This window comes from Scylla paramamosain, chromosome 2 (assembly GCF_035594125.1).
Source record: "Scylla paramamosain isolate STU-SP2022 chromosome 2, ASM3559412v1, whole genome shotgun sequence".
Classification (NCBI taxonomy): Eukaryota; Metazoa; Arthropoda; class Malacostraca; order Decapoda; family Portunidae; genus Scylla; species Scylla paramamosain.
The window spans coordinates 30,334,045-30,341,816 of record NC_087152.1 but is presented as its reverse complement, the minus strand read 5'-3'; the positions used below and the strand labels follow the sequence as shown (position 1 = coordinate 30,341,816).

The 7,772-nt window shown below is 38.3% G+C and overlaps 1 protein-coding gene and 1 long non-coding RNA gene across 4 annotated transcripts in view; one reads left to right on the top strand and one right to left on the bottom strand.

The window, feature by feature from the left end:
* Window positions 1-7,772, bottom strand: part of LOC135112938 (uncharacterized) — a 33,833-nt gene that overhangs the window by 3,564 nt on the left and 22,497 nt on the right. The gene's annotated exons all lie outside the window — the stretch shown is intronic.
* Window positions 5,759-7,772, top strand: part of LOC135112946 (uncharacterized) — a 46,042-nt gene continuing 44,028 nt past the window's right edge. For 2 of the 3 annotated variants that reach the window (XR_010274636.1, XR_010274632.1), the window contains exon 1: window positions 5,759-6,535. This is a non-coding gene — a long non-coding RNA (uncharacterized LOC135112946). The remainder of the gene's footprint in view (window positions 6,536-7,772) is intronic. The other variant, XR_010274640.1, reaches the window with a different exon arrangement.

The window sequence follows — 7,772 nt, the reverse complement described above, 5'->3', positions numbered from 1 at the left end:
GGATGAGAAGGGAGGGAGGAAGAGGAGAGACTGGTAATGATGGTGGTGAGGAGAATCGGGACAACGCACTAATCATGGGAGTGGAGGGTGGATAGACCAGGTGGGGAAGGTCGTCAGGTGAGTGGAGCCTCAAGGCCTTCATCAGGTAGGTGACACACGTCGCTACTGACCACATGGACTGGCACTAGTTTTACTGCAGCTGAATGTACATCACACAATGCGACTAGTAAGTTCTTAGCTGCTCATCACAGAGAACATGAGTAATAGATTATTCTAATACAGTGTGATTATAGTGGATGGGTTGATAGATGAATAGGTGATAGGTGATAGGCGTACTGAGACTATATATTTCTTATTGATGACTTGTACGGGACAAATTTCACTAATAATTTTGAGTTATATTACATCGGCCTTACCCGCCAAAGAAATCAGTGTGGTCATGTTCGTCTTTAGCAAAGTCCATTTTGTCCAAATTAAACTGGCGCCAATCAGAGTGAACCTTGACTACCACGAGCTAGAGAAATTAACCTGGTCGCCACAGCTGGGTCACTCAAATGAGGGTTTTGGTGCACTGATGTGATAAATCTATTGTTATATATAAAAGATACAAAGGAAGAAGGCAAACCCTGCCGTACTGCCCCTGGCCATATCATGGACAAGGTGGTGATAACAATGTTGACAGAAATTGTGCAACCATTTTATATGATGAAGATAATACTGATACTGATTTTTTTTATCATTGTTTAATGATCAAGTAACAAAGGAAGAGGTAATTAGAAACGTTAGGAAATAAAAAAAAATAATAAATTCCCTGCAACCAATATGATATTAAATAAATATATTAAAAAACTCAGCATACTTTGTCCCCTTTATGTTAAAATGTTTAATAAAATTATTGATACTGGTGCCATGCCATCTGAGTGGTTGGTTGGCACAACAGTTTCACAACAAAAACAAAGGCGACATCCAGGATAGTAATAACTACAGGTGCATTACTTTACTCAGCTGTATGGGGAAATTGCTTACTTCTCTGCTAAAGGACAAACTCATTGAATATTCCAACACCATGCACATTGATAATGAGACACAATCAAGTTTCAACCATGGGTATTCTACTTTGGATCATATATTTCTACTTAAAAGTGTAATTGATTTATTTAAATGGAAGAAAAGAAGCTATTTTGCTTATTTGTGGACTGTAAAAAGGCTTTCGATATGGTATAGCGAGAAGTTTTGTAGTATAAATTAGTCAAGAGGGTGAAGAGGAAAATTCTTAATGTGATTAAAAAAAATATGTATGATAACATCAAGTCTTGTATCATGCTAGACATAGTGACATCAGATACCTTTGTACGCAGGTGTCTAACAACGGGAAAAATTTGTCGCCTTTGCTTTTCGCATTTTCTGTTAATTACATTGAGAGTAAATTACTTGAGTATTATGTAAATTTTAGTGATGACTTTACAAAATCAGACCTGAAACTTCATGTACGCACTCATGTACGCAGATGATACTGTCATACTAAATGAGAGTGTGGAGGAAATGAATCAAATTCTGACTGCTTTGAATACATATCGTAATTAATAGAAATTGAAGTTGAATTGTAATAAAACAATTTAGGTTAATTACAGGTAAAGATACTAAATTATGTTATAAAATGTACAATCGTTTGTATCAGTTGGATAGGTTAGGGATATACACTTTTCCATTATTAGCCTGTGTCAGAAACATCTGTAAAAAGTGTGGATTTTTAGGTATGTGGTTGTGTCACACAGTTCCTAATACAACATGGACTTAAAATGCTGAACAGAGACTGAAAGATCATTCGCTTGTAACTTGACATCAAAAGTTAGCAAAAAAATCCTTATGTATCAATTACACACTATACATGGAATGTTAACATATCTTGTAAAAATGTCAGAGTGACAGAATTGTGCTGGCAAAATTAAGAACCTGTAATAACAGATTATCTATTAATGTTGGCAGACACCAAGGTGTAAACAGAGAGACCCGGACCTGTGATAAGTGTGGTGCTGGTGTTGTGGGTGACGAGTTTCATGTTCTTTTTCAATGTACTGATGAAGATTTTATGAGGTTACCTGCGATGTATTTACTTTATTATTATACATTCAGACCAACTCATTATAAATATGCTTCTCTTATGCAAAATATAAACACAAATGTTATGAATAAATTACGTATCTTTATTTTTGAGGTTGGTGCTAAATAGGTTTAGGTAAATAGTTTGTGTAACCATTCATTACTTTCTTTTTTTCTTCTTTTTTATTATGTTTTGTTTAATTAGTTTTTAATACGGTAAGCTGGCAATCTTTTTGAATTTGTTATTATTATTATTATTATTATTATTATTATTATTATTATTATTATTATTATTATTATCATTATTATTATTATTATTGTTTTTGTTGTTGTTATTGCTGTTGTTGTTCTTGTTATTTTACTTAATACATATTTGAAATTAAAGAAATATGTGTATTCAAACAACTCATTGTCAAATGTTCCAATTTTGTAAGAGCTGTGCTCCATACTTTTTTTCTTTATAAAGTTTGAGTTTATCACTAAATTCAATTCAATTCAGTTCAACAGAACAAAATATTCACAGGGGTAAAAAGTTTCTGTAGCTATAAAGAATATTATGTACTACACTAAGATTTGAATTTGATCCGCGCAGTATGTTGTACCGGTAGTATATTATAATGAATCCCTATACACCAAGGAGTTTTAATAAGAGGAGGCGGTCTGCCATCCATCCAAGTGAAGCCAGTGGGCGGAGCTTATCGAGTCTGTGGGTGGAGCTTATGATCAGCAGATAGACCCAAAACATTAAGATCTCTCGTGTTGAACTATGGGAATTTACCACTTTGTTTTTTTCATACTAGACGAAAAATAAGAAAGAATTGTTAGTTTGAGTAACGAAAATTACTTTATAGTTTCCTGAATATGTTATGTAGATCTATTATCAATGGTATTTCACCACAATATCGAAAGAAATACACCAGGCGTTTCACGGATTAATGGTAGTTAAAGGGTTGTTTTTCGTTGTGTACTGCATGACAAGGCACAAACAGTAAAACAAAAATTCAATAAATAGATGCCTTTTAAGTGTACAGTGACATGATATCACACATAATTCTAGATACGAGTTCTAAAGCTTAATATCACAAGACAGACAGACAGAGAGAGAGAGAGAGAGAGAGAGAGAGAGAATTTCATGTAAGTCAATGAGCGATATGCATATAATTATTTTATTTGACATCAACATCTTTAATCTGATTATATATATATATATATATATATATATATATATATATATATATATATATATATATATATATATATATATATATATATATATATATATATATATATATATATATATTGTTACGACCCTAAATCTTGCCCTTCTCACAGCAGCCATTATCCTGACTCACTTCCCCAAGTCACCACCTTGATGCAGGGCTCAACTATGAGTTACAAGGTCCTTCTGGACTCTTGCACACTGTAAGCAGACGGTTGTAACACCAAGTTTTGCTCCTCTTCTTGGCTGTTACTACCTCACTCAGCCTCCCTATCCTGCCTCCTGCACTGTGTAGTGTGGAGCTCACATTAACCTCCACAGGGTCCTTCTGGCCTTCTGTGGTGAATTACACAACTGAGGTTGCTAGCCTGTTTCACCTCCCACAGGCAAAGGAACACCATGACTGCCAAGTCACTCCAACAGCTGGGAAAGAATCGATAGCCACGTTCTAGGAGTTACAGCTACAACAAGCTACAAACACATATAAGGATTATAATGTTCTATGAAATACCACCCTTACAAACAACAAGACAACATCAACCCACTTTCGTAAAACACTATCTCCCTCTGCTGTCCAGTATTATGTTCAACTTCATAGATGACAGGCCCTGCCCCCTCACAGGAATGACATGACCCAGGGAAGAACATCCCATTATACAGTAGTGTAAGAGTAATCCTCTGCATCCAGAACCTTTAAAAGAGCACAGGAACACAGTAACATTTAACAAAACAACGATTACACGAACAAGCTGCCCACAGACAGAAAGGCAGGGTCCAGTGACCGCTCCGAAGCGCCAGTACTTGATTAGCCGTCAAGAGTCGGTGCATTAACCTCAAGACACCAAGCAGGGACCGGCACACTAATCTGGCTTGGCACAATACACCCAGTCAGTCTCACACAGGTGTGTTACCTAACCATAATAGCAGGAACGTTACTGCCACTAACTCATATACAGTCCTATCTACAAATTCTCACCGTCTAAGAAGTATGTAGATTACCCTAACATGTGAATCACAAACGTTATGTTTTGTACCTCATAGGCTCATAATTTAAAATTTATGCGTTGCCAAAGCTATGAGGAACATTTATCAAGTTATCAAGTAGAATATGTAGGGTGCTAAAACTGGCTAGTATTCACGAATCACGGACGTAATGCATTATTTGTTTAACTAACACAGAGGGCGAATGACATTCTCCGCTCAGGATGCCGTGCAGGGCTGACCTGACTCCAGCTCTGCTACAACCCGGCTAACTGCCCCTAGGCAGGTTGGCGCTGCGCCATTCCTGGAAGTGTTTTTCTCTGGAATTAATTTATCAAATCTGCTAGTATTTTGTGTCAGAAAATTATAGAAAAAAATACTGAATGAAATATAAAAGTATAATATTATTTATTTGTATAAGATGAATAATATGAATGAATCAATCTGCCTGGCAAGGCTGAGACAGGGAGGTTTGCAGCCCACCACCCCTTATGGACCAGCCGCCCATGCTAATTATGCAACACATAAAGAAAATAAATAAATAAATAAATAAATAAATAATATATATATATATATATATATATATATATATATATATATATATATATATATATATATATATATATATATATATATATATATATATATATATATATATATATATATATATATATATATATATATATATATATATATATATATATATATATATATATATATATATATATATATATATATATATATATATATATATATATATATATATATATATATATATATAAAGAAAAAGCGGTGTCAATTCCATTAGTGGTATAATTGCAGTTTCCCCCAATAAACCGCACGTAAGTATGAAGTGTCTTATACGGTCTAGATCACACCGCTAGTAGCATTTCTAACCCCATATTACCTTGTCGCAAACGACTAATAAGATCGGGACGGAATTTCAAAGATTTACCTCAGTTTTTTTAGCTGGGATCCTGTTTCCACAGTCATTGAAAGGATAGTGAGTGTGTTCGTGTGTTTCTTTCACTTGTAGGGAAATATCCCTAGATTTTTAATACTTTTTTGGGGGAGTTACGTTACGTTTGAATAGGTTAGGTTAGATTAGGTTAAGTAAGGTTAGGTTAGGTTAGGTTAGGTTAGGATAGGTAAGGTTAGGTTAGGTTACCTTAGCTTTCTGGTTGTGTTTGTATACACTAATGGTGGGGGTTCAAGGGGGCACAGCCCCCTGGTTATAATAGGTTTTTGATTTGCTACATTTAGGAAATTTCCTTGACTTCTAGGGAAATTTCCCTACATTTTCCAAGTCTATATATCACTCGTATGTGCTCCCCCCCAAAACCCTAGGTTCCCCACAGGCCCCCAAGCTTGCTGGAGGGGTTAGGGGGTGTGGGTAGAGATTGGGGATATTGGGTGAAACTGCAAATTTACCCCATTAGCAATTACAACTTACAGTATTGTTGCGGCATTGGGGTGACGTTGGTGGCGCTGTACCACCGAGTAGTGAAGTTGGGCGTTGGCAGCGCTGTAGTGAGCTGTTGGGTGGTAGTGAAGCTGGAGGCCGCCGGTTGGCTAGAGCGCTAGCCAATCACCCGCAAACCGAGTCTATGCTGAGAGCTGCCGCCACAGGTAAAGCAGAATGCGGCCGTGTTCCGCCCACGTAACATCTGTGTTGACAAGCTAAAAATACGCCTGCAATACGCTCCCTTTATGCTACGCTACGACACTCGTCGCTCGCCGCTACAACTATGTGACTGCACCCTGAAGCACGCTGTGAGGATTGCGTGCCCTGGTAGCCCGAGACAATGGCTACCGGGAGATGAAGTGTATGCGCAACACCTGCGTTGTCTGTGACGGCGCGGACTGCGAGCAGAGACAGTGTGTGATACCGCTTGCGAGTTGTGACGATTTTGAGTGCTGTACCGCTGCACTGTGAGGTGAGATACGTTACCCAGCGATAAGAGACGCTTTACTGAGTGAGGCCATGTGGTGCGTGCTTTGATTGTTCTGCGACGTGTTAGTATACCTCGCACCCTGTAGTGCCGCTCTGTACTTTTAACAAAGACAGGAGTGCCAGGTGAAATTGTCTCGTTACCCTTCGCCCCTCAGTAGTCCTGAGTCCAGACTGTGAGCGTGTGTGTCTGCCTCGCCCTTAATAGCCAAACGAACCCGACAGCGACAGCAGTTGTGGATCCGTTGTGTGTTCTGACCGCCCCTTGTCTGCTGTTATGTTAAGTGAGTTCTTAAAGGCGCCTGAAGGCTGAAGGGGGCCGTCCTACTAGTATATATTATTCATATGAATTACAAATATACATTGTATAATATTACACACACACATACGGGGAGAGAGAGAGAGAGAGAGAGAGAGAGAGAGAGAGAGAGAGAGAGAGAGAGAGAGAGAGAGAGAGAGAGAGAGATTTATTCTATATAATTTCATATAAGATCAATTAGCAATATGCAAACGTATAATTATTCTATTTGGGATCAATCTGGGTTAGGGGGTAGTATACCAAGAGAAATTAACCTTCAGGCCATCTTTCACCTGATAATTTACTTCTCCTTCATCTATATGCACATGCATATGTGGACATGATGCAGTTTATTTCTTCTTTATATGTATATGTCGTCCACCCATATTTCCACCCTAAAGACCGCTTCCCACCTCGCACCAAAGTTGAAAAACCCTATGATCTGACTTGTATGTAAAATTTACCGTCTAAATCCTGGTAGCACGGCACAACACCACTAGGGAGGACCTGCACGCAGGGGTCCCCATACACTCTATGCATGTGCGAGCAGTCTCACCACGTGATTGGCCGACCCCTTCTCATCAGCTAATCTAACTTGACCTAAGCAAAACCCTAACCTAACCTAATAAGGTGGTGGCCATTCCCGAAGTGAGACTGCTTGGACATGCGCAAAGTGAGCGGGGACTTCCTGCGTGCAGGCCCTACCCACCACTATTGCAATCTTTTGTGTTCACCTATGTTGGGCGACCTGGGAAGAAAAAAAAAAAAAAAACAGGAAATGAGGAGCGGAACACTAACGTTACCCTATACTTTTAATGCTCAACAGGTAATGTTTTGGGTGTAGGAATGGGGGAGTTACGGGCGACAGCGGACCAATAGCGCTTTACATTCGTGACGTCATGCCGACTCCTCTCATTCATGCTTCATGGTATACACATATAGTATAATCATAATCCAATCATAATCATAATCCAGATACATTATAATGACCACGTGTCAGTAATAGCAATAATTTTTTTTTATAACAATAGATAAATGAATTAGTAAACAAACTAATATAAAATGTTTGTTTCCGTGGCCGATGCGTAGCAGTCAGGCTCCAGTCACCCTAAATATCAGCCATGGCTACCGCCACACGTCAGACCAGACCAACTCACAAGCCGCTAGATGAGCTTTGAACTCTCGCAGCCCTAAACAACATTACACAGGATGATGTGGGAAGA